A 14,483-nucleotide genomic window follows, 5' to 3' on the forward strand; every position below is an offset into this window, starting at 1 on the left:
TTATTTTTATTATACTTTATTTTATAGGAGGGGGAAAAAAGTCAGAAGAAATTATTGCAAGACTGCAGAACTACACAATCTCCAGAAGTTAAAGTTGTTTTGCTAATGTAAGTAGATTTTCTCTGTACCAACTTTCCATTTCTCTTCCTGTAATTAAATTAGTGTGGAAACTATATAACCAATGTAACATTATACATAAATACTTTTTAATATATAATCTTGTATGACTAACCAATATTTCAACATTTTTTGATGGTTTTAGACTTCTGAATCTGCAACCTCACAACTTATTATAATACATTAGTAGTAATAACATACTAGGTTATTACGTCATGTACTTTGGAAAGGCTGAAACAATAGCTAGCAATCAATCAAAACTTTTTACCAACAGGGTGGAGATCCTGAGCTTTACACTCATGGTCTTCACTCTTCCCTCTGAAAGGTTATGGATATTTTCCATCTACCTGTCTGGCCACTCAAGCCTGATATCTCGATTTCATCTTTGACTGGTCGTGCACTTTGATCTGCGTATATGAATCTTGCTGATTTCTGTCACGTTGGCATCTCAAGATTTGATGTTTCTTCCTTGCTCACACTTGCAAACTCACAGCTAAACCCTAATCATCTTGCATCTTCAGTGATGTAATTTCCTTCCTAGACTTGGTGGCTGTGACCTCTCTGTCTCTGATTCCAAAAGATGCTGCTAGAATTAGTTTTCTGGATTGTTGCTCTGTTTCATCTTCTGTTGCTCCTTCTCTTTCAACTGCTTGCATACAAATTTCTTGTGAAGTATTCATAGCCCTGAAAACTTATTTTTACTTCATCTCTGTTCAAATGTTTAACCTTTCATTACAAGATGGACACATTTCTGTCAGTGATGCTCCGTCATTATGACCAATTCTCAATGTTGTGAAAAGCATGTTTGAAGCATGTCTCTCCACAAAAGCATGGTTGTCCGTCCATCATGTTATCACTTTATCCTTTTACATGCCCAAATATGATGCTATTCCTGTCATCGTCCTACCACACTGTAAGCTAATAATGACTAGGCAGGAAGTAAGGTCAATTCACCATTCTAGAAGTCTTTTCTGCCTCTTTACCTACAAGTGACTCTCAAATCCCATTCGTCTACGATGTCACTAAAGCGGGGTCATTTAGAATATTTTATATTGTTCTCTCTGAAATACAGCTCAAGATATTTGCCCTCCAATCTCATCACAGCTTTTTTTAGAGGAGCTAGTTTTGAGCAGTTTGTAGATAGGTCCATTTGGGATGCGGTGAACTTTCATTTGCATCCGTTGTCAGCAAGTGATCTCAAAGTATGTTTTTTAAAGGCGGGATACTAACTATGATTATCTAGTATTTCTCCTGTTGTTTTTTTTGTTTTTTGGGGTTTTTTACATAGCAAGGTGAAATATAGCTGTTGTCTGGGGCCAGACAAAGAAAATTTCAAGAGAAAATTGTTTTGTAAAAACCAGTAAATATTTCAGGAACATTTCAATTTCAAAATATTTTTATGAAGTGAAATATTCCAGTATTTAGTTTCAAAGTTGTGGAAATAATTTCTTTCAGTGATGCTCTTTCAGACATTTTGGGTTAAATTGATTTTATGCTAATATATACATCATATCTTACCGTCCAAATGTGTGGATTCAATGTGTTTATACTATAGAAAGTACAAGGGAAATATTTTTTATGTTACTGCAGTGCTGAATTACATTTGCCTCTTCCCTATCCTTCCAAATTCTCATTTTTTAAGAATATTAGACTTTTGTTCTTGCAACTGTTGGGGTTTTTGTGGGTGTTCTTGGGGGGGTTTGGGGTTGGTTTTTTTGTTTGTGTTTTTGGAGTTTTTTTAATACCAGAATTTTCTGTAGAGCAGAAATTCCTACTGTATTCCAGTCCTGCTGGTTTATGTTTTCTTTTCTTTGTCTATGCTGGCTGTTTGTTTCTGAAAAGAATTATATTTTATTCCACAAGGGGTGTGTTTGCCATTGCTCAACCCTGCACAAACGTTGGCATATAAGCCACATTCACGTGTATCATTTTCAAATCCCAAGAACTCAGAGTTCTGAGAACTTTCTGTATAGCTATATTCAAGGCTGTGAACACAAAAAGGGCAGAAATTGATTATAAGGGACAAATATGCAGTCGTATTTTTTTCTTTGTCTTTCTGACAGAATTCAGCACAAGCTTGGAGGTAATGATTAAACAGCTTTGAATACTACTGGCAAAAAAAAAAAAAAACTTTTTTAACATATTCTACAAATTTAATTAAAGAATCTCTTATAAGAACGCGGAGTCCATAATAAAACATGCCTAAATGTAGCACCTGTTTAAAAATTCCATCGCTACATGCAGGGACCTGTTTGTTGTAACAGTTCTCATAAAAGAGAATGGGGCAGGCGGGTAGATGGTGTGAGGTTGCACGCAGGTCAGCGTAGCATCGCTTTCTCCTGCTGGATGGGTGATTTATTCATAGAAATCAACTTTGCAATGTACTTGCATAACGTTTGCCTTCAGTGTATGAGACTTCACTTTGTCAATAGTTTTTGGTATTATTATCTCTGACAGAACAATAACAGATGATTGGCAAGAAAAAAAGCCAGCGTACTATTTCTCGTAGAGAGGAAATGGCTCCTATTGAATGTAAGTGTTTTTATTTGATGTGCTATTCCCCAGATGCAAAATAAATATTTTAAAAGTTTGTACTGCATTTCCACTCCCCGGGTAGTTATGCCTTACAGAAAAGTGGTGGGGTGGTTTTTTCTTGTTGTTTTTTGGGGTGGCTGGGGTTTTTTGTGTCTTTTTTTTTCCTCTCATCACTTCTGTTACTATTGAATTACTTGGTCTCTCTTTAAAGCCTTCTGCTTTAATGGCAATATTTTTCTCCATTCTTTGTAAACAAGATCTGTTCTGGTAGATTATTCTTTTGCTGCTTTACTCCATTTTACTGTGAAAAGGACAGCTATGTATAGTTTTACTAGCCTACAGCAAACTTTGAAGCATTTCTTAAGTATATGATGTTGACGAGAGAAAATAAAGGGAAGAATGTCTGATTTTATAAAAGTTAACAGACTTGACTTTTTCCAGATGCTCAATGAATAGCTAAGTAGAGATGCAAATTTGCATAAATCTGAGGGGCAATTAGGAAAAAAAAGCGCCTCATATTTTTATTGCATTCCCTTACTTTCATGAGTAAAGAGGTTTGAAATGTAAATCCTAGGTGTATTAAACTATCCAGGGAGGAGGGGAAAATTCTTGTGTTGAAATAAATAAGAGGGATCATCTTTTGGAGCCATACCCAAGGAAAGGAAAGCAAATTGAGATGTGTGTTGGGTTTTGTGTGGCAAGGTTTTGGTAGCGGGAGGGGCTACAGGGGTGGCTTCTGTGAGAAATTGCTAGAAGCTTCCCCTGTGTCTGATAGAGCCAATGCCAGCCGGCTCCAAGATGGATCCGCCCCTGGCCAGGGCCAAGCCAATCAGCGCCTCTGTGATAACATATTTAAGAAGGAAAACAAAAGAGATAAAAAACCCTTTTGGAACCGGAGAGAGGAGCGAGAAGATGTGGGAAACTCTGCAGACACCAAGGTCAGTGAAGAAGGAGGGGGAGGAGGCGCTCCAGACACCAGAGCAGAGATCCCCCTGCAGCCCGTGGTGAAAACCATGGTGAGGCAGGCTGTCCCCCTGCAGCCCATGGAGGAAGGATGAGGGGGTGTAGAGATTCCACCTGCAGCCCGTGGAGGACCCCACGCTGGAGCAGGTGGAGGCACCTGAAGGAGGCTGCGGCCCGTGGGAAGCCCACGCTGGAGCAAGTCCGGGCCGGACCGGTAGACCCGTGAAGAGGGGAACCCACGCCAGGGCAGGTTTGCTGGCAGGACTTGTGACCCTGTGGGAGAGACCCCACGCTGGAGCAGTCTGCTCCTGAAGGTCTGCACCCTGTGGGAGAGACTGCGCTGGAGCGGTTCGTGAAGGACTGTAGCCCGTGGGAGAGACTCCATGTTGGAGCAGGGGAATGTTGAGAGGAGTCCTCCCTCTGAGGACAAAGAAGCGGCAGAGACAATGTGTGCTGAACTGACCGCAACCCCCATTCCCTGCCCCCTTGTGCCGCTGAGGGGGGAGGAGGTTGAAGCCGGGAGTGAAGTTGAGCCCGAGAAGATGGGAGGGGTGGGGGGAGGTGTTTTAAGACTTGATTGTATTTTCTCATTGCTCTACTCTGTTTTGCCTAGTAATAAATTAGATGAATCTCCTCTCTACATTCAGTCTGTTTTGCTCGTGCCGATAATTAGTGAGTGATCTCTCCCTGTCCTTATCTCGACCCAAGCCTTTTGTTATACTTCTCCTCTTCCATCCCGCTGGGGGAGGGGTGAGTGAGCGGCCGCGTGGCACCCAGCTACCGGCTGGGCCTAAACCACGACAAGATGTTAAACTCTTGCAGAGTTCTAGGGTCAAGTCAGTGAATATGGAAACTGTTTACAGAAAGTTAAAGTTGTGGCTCTGCATTATTACAATAAAGACCTTTGTTAGTGTTTCTAGATAATCTTAAAGAATAACCTTCCCTTTTTCAGTGCTGTTTTATTTTACATATGAAAGAATTACCTTAACACAAAGATCCTTTTTTTTGTTCTCTTATTTACTAATTAGAAGTAACAAATCAGTATAAACGTACCTCACAGCTGGTCTCATGACAATGATGACGGTGGGAATTTAGAGAAATCAAGAAAACGTCTAAAAGTGTTTAACTTTAAAAAGTAAGAGTCTGTCAATAAATGAAAAGACCCTCAGAACAAAGTTAAGTCAACCAGTATGTATTCCTTTATTAGTCTGACTTTGATAGGCAAATAGTTTTTAATTGTACTTCTAAATTACGCGTGCTGCTCTCAGAGAAACAGCAAGTTTTCTAGATGTGTATGTTTGCAGTATCTTTCTTACTATTACAGTTTTACTGCATTTATTTTTCTTCTAAAGACCCAAAGAGCAAGAAGCTCTTCTCCCTTAACCAGAATATGAATCTGGCACAGCAAGATTAGAGCCTAATTGGAAGTTCTTCTTCTCACTGGTCAATAAATATGGGAACTAAAACATATTTCCTTTTGCTTTAAATGTGGTTAAAATAGATTAATTAATATCCTATGGATTTTTTTTGAAATTCTTTTTCTTTGATTGACATCAACAAAGACGTGCAACAAATGAGATAATGAGGGAGTCTGCCATTTGCAGTACAATGGAATTAAAACCTGAATTAGGACTCTTCAGCTTTCATACTAGAAAAACTTGTACTTTGTAATTTATGCAGTGACTCTCCCAATAACTGACAGTTTAAAAAAAGAACTCACTGATGTCTTCAGTTTCTTAAGTTCATACTCTGGAAATTACATGTGTATATATTTAGGCAAGTTCTAACAAGAAAAATCAGCTTTTTCCATGAAGAAGGGTAGTTGCTCTGGAGGCCTGTTCTCAAGAAGTTATACAGTCAGGGAAATAGATAAACTCACTGCCATTATCATCTGAGTACTCTTCACAAGTAAGAGATTATGCTGAAGTGCCAGCACTGCAGAAGAGGGGTCCTTTCCTCCTCCGCTTACTGTAGCGCAGAGGCTCGGTCGCTGCACCACAGATGACTTCAGGAAAGTAACTTGAACAAAAGTTGTAATGGATTTGGTGCCCAATGCTGTAGGCTTTTGAGTTCTTGCCATCCTGAACGTTCTTCAGGACAAGTTCTTAAATCTATTGTACAACAGATTTCTTATTCGTCAGTACTAATAAAGTCCTGAGCAGATGTTCAGGAGATGAGACAGAAGATGCTCAAAAGAAATTTCAACCAAGTTCAAATATGGGGAGGAAGACACACCACAACAAGAAAACCCCAAACAAACCACAACAAAACAAAAAAATCTGTTTCCTAAAATATCTGTAGCTAATTCTCTTTCTTAAATTCACAGAACACTATTCGTGAACTAAGGAATGTGAATTAGCAGTATGTCCACTGTCCTACTCTGGGGGCTCAGATCCATTCTTTCTATGAAGTGAACCGCAGCAAGTTTACCACGTAAGTGATGCCTTTGATCAGTTTGAGAAGGACTGTATTTTCCCCTTAGAAGTGGAGTATGATTCTGACAGGTCTTTAGGTTATTATTTGTCTTTTCAGATGAAACATTCTTTTTTTGATTATTATTCAAACCCATTTAAATTCAAAGGTACTTATGAAGGAACCAATTTTTTTAACATTTGAGTTCTCCAGGTACTTCATAACTTGGGTTTTCATACCCTAGGAGACCACTCAGCATGTATTTACCTCATAGTTGAAATACCATATTTTCAAAAAAAACTTTTAGAAGAAATAGTGAAGGCATACACCATACTATAATATCTCTTTTGTATTGGTGAAGATTTAAATGATTTAATTTATTTCATTCATCAGCCTCTGAGGATGTTGACCGAAGTGCTGATTCTGTTAGAGCTGAAAACTCCCAGTGAGGCCAAGGATTTCACCCGAATAAGAAATACACAGACAACTTCCAAGATGGATTGGTGTCTCCCAAGTCACGTGATGTGCTTTTAAAAATTATTTTATTTTATATTTCATTCTGTGAGAGCTAGAGGGCAACATTGTTTCAAAAGACACTACAAAAGCACATCACGAACTGCAAGAAGTTTTGAGCTAATAAAAGTCGCTGTTCTGATATTTTCTTTAATTAAGATACTTGCCTAAGACATCATTCTATGAGGTCTACTTAACAGGATATTTTAAAACTGGTCTTTTAATGTCCAGCGACTGGTAAGGATTTATGACGCTTGTGGATTAGATAATACATAGGATATTCATGATGGAAGATACATTCTCTGGCCAGTGATAAGGAGAAAGTTAATTTAAAATACAGTATTATTTAGTGAAAAGGTTTCTCACAGCACGGGTGTAGAATGAACAAACATCCAACTAAGATTAGAGACATCTAGGGATTAGAAATGACCATAATTAGGTGAGAGCTACTTTTTCTTTTATAGAAATGATGCTTATCTGAAAATGCAGTAGCTCCAGAGTTCCTGCAAGTTGGTATCATGCTGTTTTACTGCCTGACCTGAATGTGTTTAGTACAGTTCTGAATCTGGTCAGTGTTGTTTGGGGAAAAAAATGATCTAATGGAAAATAATTCATTAATCTGTCCATTTGATGGATTCACATCGGTACTCTTGAGATTTCTTCTATCGATGTGTGGGTAACTCTGTTCTTTTTTTATTCCAAAGCATGATTTATTTATTTTTTTAACAATGGTCATAAAAGATGCTTTATTGACCTTGTGAAGTTGGCAAAATGTCCCATCTCGAAGTAACCAAGAAATTCAGAAAGATTAAACAAAAATTTCAAATAAAGAGTAATCTCAGTATCTAGCAATAAATTCTGCTGTTGTGCATTTGGCATCCAAATGTACAGTGGCAGTTCAGTTGAATCACTACTCCGTGGAAACAACGAGCTCCAAAGGTGTGTGGCTGGATCATCATGTTCCACTTGGAAAGGAAATAAACACTTTAAAAATCAGCCCTCAGGTCTGAGTGAAATAAAAACTGGAGTTGTAGAAATTATCAATATCAAATTGCTTTTCACGCAAACTGTTTTGAAAATATTGACTTGAGGTCCAACAAATCTGCCTATTTCTTCCTATTTTATTTTATTTTTTCCTTTGGAAATTGGATGCTAAATGAAAATATTTGATTATATGAAACATTCTGATTTCAGCATAATGATCTATTGTAACAAAATACAGTCTAAGCAAAAACTTATGACCGTGGTAACTTGGTTATAGTTGCTTTTGGTTAATACATTTTAATTCTTGGTTAAAAAAAAGGTTTTGAGGTTTTGCTAGAAATTACTATTGAAATATGTAAACCAGCAAATTAGAACAGAGATAAATTAACAGAATAAGTAAAAATGTCAAGCTGCAACTACAGATTTTTCTTTTATTTCAGTGTTTTTTACTATTTAGGTATGTTATTCTGTATGCATTTTTAGTGACTTTGAGAGCATTAGAGGGCTTAATATGTTTTTAGTATTTGTTAATCAAGATCTGATAGAATATTTAGTAATATTAAATTATTTCATGCTCTAAAGATAGTAAAAATATAAAGATCTTGTTTATCCTTTTTTGACAAATGTGGATATATTCATGATAGCTTTGCAGAAAAGTATCGTTGAATTCAAAAACGTGTTGTCTAAGTGCATGTTTGTGTCTTAACGCTATATCTATAAATAAGTGTGTATAAATACCTGTATAGTATCTATTTAACCTGAAGATGTAAAGTTATATTTTGACAGTTGTCACATAATTTCAGACTTGGTTTCACTTTTCTTCACTTGTCTGATCTGAAAACCATGTGATAAAAGTTAGAAGCTCAGTCATCCGGTTTCCTTTATGTAATCTCCTGCACACTTTAAGCGTCCCTGTCTATTTTGCTCTACAGGAATCTTGCCAGGACTGTTACTCTCGTGATCACCCAGAGTTCTATTCATCCCTCATTAAATTAAGAAGTTTAAGTATATTCCCTGCATCTTTCTCATGCTGAAAAACATCGTGCTTAATATTTTTATATTAAGGAATTATAGTTTAAAATAGGAGAAAAAACCCAGAATAGTGATGGGTCCATTCATAACGGTACTCCAAAAGTGGTGACATAAAAATTAAACAGGAATGGAATTTGGCCCACAGACTTGAATGCTTTTTAGAAGAAAAGAAAAGGAAACAAAAGTGTACCACTAACAAAAGTTAACCATGACTGCCTTTACAAACCAGGAGGGAAATCTATTTGTCATTGCCTTCAGTGTGATTCACTTAGATTTGCTATCAGAGCCGCAGTTTTCTTCTTGTACTTGTTGAGCATTGCTGTCTGTAGTTCTTCCATAGCCCTCGTTCTCTTCTTCCAGTTCCAGGATTAATTCACGTGAAAGTGTGCTACACGTAACGCTGTCCTGGTGATAGCTTTTCTGTGTTTAGTTATTTCTGTTTTGAGGTCCCTCAGCTCCTACTCAGATCGCCTTGCTGGTGGCACCCTGACAGGTTTGTGTTGAGATCAAGCATGGAGCATCAGCATGGGCATAATTTGTGTCTCTGAATTACAGACTTAATATATAGGTTCTGATACTTAATCTCAGCCCTTCATTAATTCAATGAAGTAGCAGTCTACCATCAAATGTAAGAAGTTAACGCGTGCTATGTACTGATGCATAAACCCATGAGTTTTAGGAAACCTTTTCTCCCTGTGTCTTATATTTGCGTAGCATGTTTGTTACCACAGGGTATCACGGAAGTAGTTACAAATACCTGAAAGTTAGTTTTAAGGTATAGCTGAAAGTTTTTCTGGTATAAAAATTATATCTGTTGTGACCTCAGGGTCTATTGAGCACCATTTCTGCTGCAATTAGGATACCAGCTCTAAGGCACATCACGGTGCGTGCTTCAAGGGGAGCGCTCTTCAGACTTCAGAGGCTTTTTAATGCTGCTCAGGCATCAGGTAGTATCTCCACTGTGTCCAAGAAATTATATTGGCAGTAAGACCTATGACCTATATGTTACCTTAAAATAAAACCTGATGAACACAAGCAACAGATACCATCTTTCTGTATTTTCTAGATTACAGATTGACCTTATGCTTTTGTATGTTTATAAATTCTATGAGAAAAGCCTAAATTTAAAAAAGGCACTACTAATCCTGATGATTTATTTAATGTAAATAACAATGGCTCTAGTTTTTAAATCTTCACTATATGATTTTCATTTTCCAAATTGCTTATTTTAGTCAGCTTTGTCTAAATAATTCTGTTGCTGTGAATGGATTTTAAATGTCTCTTTGAGCGTTGGTGGAAAATAAAGCTACTTAAGGTGAGAATATTTGAGTCAGGCTTATTTTTATGATTTCCTAAATTAAATAGATAAAAGTCATCATCTTTGCACATTAGTACTTCTTAAAATAAGTCTGCTGATATGAGAATTACATGCTGAATATCACTTTTGCTTTTATATTTCCTATTGCTGTTAGTACCTACATAATGTAAAAGATGTGTTTTGGTACCTTTCAACGCGTATTACTGCTGCCGTGCTTTGCTGTGGTTTTATTTCAGTGTCACATAAGTGGAAGGAAACATGAGGAGTCAGTGGATATCTTTTCAAGTGAGAAGGATGTACACACGTCCCACTTTACAAGATGTAAATTCTAATCTAATGTGACTTTGGGGTATATATTTGTGGAATGTTGTTTCAAGACTTGTAGTAGTTTTCCCAAACATTCATTGACAGCAAGAGAAAGGTGGGATTTTTAGATCTTATGTTCCAGTCTGCACTTTGGTAAGGATTAGCTAGTGTGTTCAGTCCTCCAGTTTCATCAAGAGGAGGTCTAATTAAGAGTGTTGTTATTATACAGCTTCCAGTTCAGTTTCTGCTAATGTTCAGTTGGGATGATGTCAAGGAATATCCTTTTACAGGTTTGCTTAGGTAGCTGAAGATGAGGTTTTTAAATTTAAAGAACAGAACAGTGATAGTTCTATAAAAGGATGATCCCTTGCTATCCCCAGCCTGTTCCTGCTTTAAAAAGGTCACTTTCCTGCTGTAACATTGTATTTTGAACTGAAGCACAAAATGCTACACTGTTTTGGTCACATACATCAAGGTGCTCTTGTAGATAAGAGATGACTGCAAACTTGCTGGACTTCATTAAGGTAGTACTCTCATACTGTCAACCTATTTAATCATTTCCCCCACCCATTTAGAGTATTTTCATGTTTGCTTTTCTTTTTCTCACTTGTCTTAATTTCAGGCTTTTTCATCACTATTAGTATGAAGACTTATCATTTTGCACCAAAGAATAATCATATAATTGCAACAATTTTAAATAGTTCTGTCATAATTTCTTAAATTATTTTTTTAAAATTAGCATGACTGTAACCTCCCTGTGTCATAAAAACACTCAGTATAATCTCCTAATCTAGAAATGAATGTTTAATAATAACTGAAGAATTATTTATTCTCTATTCTTCTTCAAGGCCAGAAGTCTAATGATCATATCTATTTGCTTCTTAAATACAAGCATTGCATCCTGGAAACATGCCCTTATTGCATACTGATTATGTACTTTTTGCAGCGTGGCATGCAACTATAAAAAAATATTTCCTTGTAAAATGATTCATGTGATGTGCAATTAAGTAGCCACATAATAATTATATAGCGACACTAAATTAATATGAATATTAGGTAGCATTGAGCTATTGCTGACTTTTAGATTACTTGCTGCCTGAAAATCCTTCCCTTAAAGATTGACAACATGTAGTGCATTTTCACAGTTCCTTAAACCTGGTAATTTTTTTCCTTATATTGATATTATTAACTGATGAAAGCTGTCCTGGAAAAAAAAAGGGGTGGGGTGTGTGTGGATATTTTTATGGGGAATATTCATTTTTGAATGTTGCTTTTTTCACTAAATTGCTATACATCTGATTTCTATTTCCAGATGAAAAGGCAAGCTGGAAAGTTTCACCAGAAAGGTCTGTGGCCAATCACAGTGCTAATGTCAACTGTAGCGCCGTTGAGTCACTAATATTCTTAGAGTGAAGCTGACAACTGATTTTTGACTATCCTTGTATGACTTACCATACACAATTAATTCGCTTGTTGTGATGGAAGAGGGAAGGTAACATGGCATCTCAAACATGCCATGAACAGAGATCTACAGGAGACAGGCAGGTTGTGCAGGACGTGAGCCAAAACTGGGGAATCCGTTTGCCTAAATACTGCTCTCGGCCCTCTTCACCTTCCTGTGCCAGGAAAATGCTGGCAGCGAAGCCGACTCCTTGCCTCGTTCTCTGTGGTTTCAGTAGGGCAGCTGTGCCATGTGGCTCATGAGATGATGATTGCAGGCTCCATGTGGGCTCTGACTGCTGCTCTGTGAAAGATTAACATCTCCGAGATCTGTGTCTGATACATAAATTATTCACGGGACTATGTCACATAAAGGTACGACTAAGCTCATCTTACAGTGTTGACTTCAGTTCCTCCTTCTTTTGCAAGAGGACTGTTGATGGTTGCATACTGAGAAAGGGGAAAGTATTAGCACATGATCATCTTTCCCCTCCATTAAGTTTATGCACTTTGGCTTCACTTTACAATGCACAGCATGGTGGAACAGAGACTCCTATAGAGACTGCTGTTACTCTTGCACAGCCTATACCGCTGGTACGGTTAAACACGCTCGCATAAATTTTTGGAAGTCATTACTGCCTTGGAGTTTGCTAAAAAAAAGTTTCAGATAAAGCAGTGATAATTCAACATAAATTTCTCTGTTTAGCTCGTGAAAACGTCCTGATGAAAACCTTTTAAGCCAGTAAATTCCAAAATTAAGCTAATGTTTTGTCCAAGGTGTATTATACCAAAAGAAGACAAAAGAACTAGAATGAATTAAAGATGGAACATCTATACTAATTTGTGTTTCTAATTTATTTCATTTTGTCCTGTGCTAATGGTTTTTACAGTTTTATATTTAATTCTTCCATTTCAATTTTAAACAAATGAACCATATTTTATGGAAAATTATAAACTTCGGCCTCCATACAGGAGGACCATAATGTCTCCTTAAAGTAATTTCTGGGGGTTTTTTGTTTATTTTATAACGTGATCTTTATTTCATCCATTTGTAACAATACTTAAGAAGTCTTGTTCTTCCAAGAATTTACTGGGTTTAAGCATGACTTATTAACAATCACTGTGTGAAGTTACTTCAGAGTAGAAACAGAATTGATGCATGTAGTGCAAACTCAGAATGTCTCAAAACCGGTGTTGAAAGACAGATCTTCATTCGTCGTGTCTCTTGAGTCTTTACACACCTGTTAATGGCACTTGACTGTGGTTTTCTGTTCCTTTCTTCTCTTTCCTGTTACAAATTGATCACAGGGATTTGCATAAGGAACAGAGCTCTTTCCAAGTGCCAAAGAATGTATTGATGATAATTTCTCTTATCCCTGCATTTACAAAAAAAAAAAAAAAAAAAAAGGAAAAAGTTAATCTTCGGTTATAGGGGTTACAACAAAAGCATCCTCCCTGCATTCAGATCTACTAGATGAAAAATTATTAGGATTATTTTCCACCTATGATAGATCATCTCAGCAAAGCAAAATTTTGGGGATTTAATCAAAAGAAACTAATAATTTTTTGCATCATTCACTTGCTTAATGATCTCTACTTAACTGAAATGCAGTTATCATTATTATCTTCTTTATGCTCACGAAGTACCAAAAGTGTAACAAGGGCTTACCAAAGTAGGGCTTAAACAGGGGTTACGAAGGTGTGGGATTTGTTTGTTTGCTTTGATCTGTGGCTCCTGGAAAAGCAATGGCAGGTTTGGTTCCTCACCTGGGGACACTTTCTTAGGATGTGCTTCTCTGTTTCAAAGGGCAGCTTGAGCATGTCAGCAGACAGTATTTGATGCCAGTTTCCATGCAAAAAACCCCCAACATTGGAGGGTCCCACAAGTGTTTTCTAAGGTGTAATTCCATGACCCAAAGCCTGTTAGCTTTGTATCTATAGGCAACGTTTATAAAAAGAAACACAACAACAAAAGAACCACAGTGCCAAACCATATGGATTTTTGTGCACGTACTGTTACACTGAGCTGCTTCTGCTCTTTCATTTCCAGCACTTGCAGTCATTTTGACATGGAAGAGTTAGCTCTGAGTTAAGCAAGGAAGTTGCCAAGCTACAAAATGTCGTTTTCCTGCTGAACAGAAAAGTGGGTGAAGTTCCCCGCTGCTCTGCGAAACCTGAGGTGATCACCAGTCATCCCTCAGGCTACCTCTACTCTTCCGGTGATAAAGGTGATGAGTGATTTGCCTGCCTGCCGATTATTTTGCTCTTTTATTTGCTGATTCAAGGGAGGGGTTGTTTGATCACTGTTTTCAAAATTAATTTTTGTTTTCTGGAGTTCTTGATGAGAACGAGCCTTCTCTACAAGTAGTCTCTGCAGTCCTGCAAGCTTTCAGCATTGTTAAGCACTACTAGGAATATTTCAAATCTGCCACAGAGGTCTCATATTCAGGAGATACGTACATACTGCTGAAAATGCATGTGCAAATAATGCTGTGTAAGCTATGAGATTTTTCAGCCTGTCATTATTTGGTTTCTTTAGTATTAGCAACTTGCTAACAAGAACAAGTAGCACATTTATGTGAACTATGCTCATTACATGACAAAAGGGAGAGGTTTTTTTTTTTTCTGGTTCCTCACAAGGTTATATTTCCACAAAATAGCAACGATATGGTGATCTTTGTAAATGTCGGCAGTTTAGTAACTGTTTCTATATGATATTACGGTTTTACTTAAAATTTTGATGATCATTGATATTTTGGACAAAAAATGATTATCATTGCAGATGTATTACTCATAAATACGAGAGGTATTGTATCGTACGCTTCTATAACTTATAAATGTCTTGTAATTAGACAGAAGACAT

At 37.2% G+C, this 14,483-nt stretch overlaps 1 long non-coding RNA gene across 1 annotated transcript; it reads left to right on the forward strand.

The window, feature by feature from the left end:
• Window positions 1–64: 64 nt before the first annotated feature.
• On the forward strand, window positions 65–6,500 carry LOC129206126 (uncharacterized). The gene is made up of 4 exons (XR_008577008.1): window positions 65–107; window positions 2,575–2,649; window positions 5,942–6,048; window positions 6,421–6,500. It is a non-coding gene; the product is annotated as an uncharacterized LOC129206126 (long non-coding RNA).
• Window positions 6,501–14,483: the final 7,983 nt, after the last annotated feature.

The sequence above is a fragment of the Grus americana genome, chromosome 4, assembly GCF_028858705.1.
Source record: "Grus americana isolate bGruAme1 chromosome 4, bGruAme1.mat, whole genome shotgun sequence".
NCBI lineage: Eukaryota > Metazoa > Chordata > Aves > Gruiformes > Gruidae > Grus > Grus americana.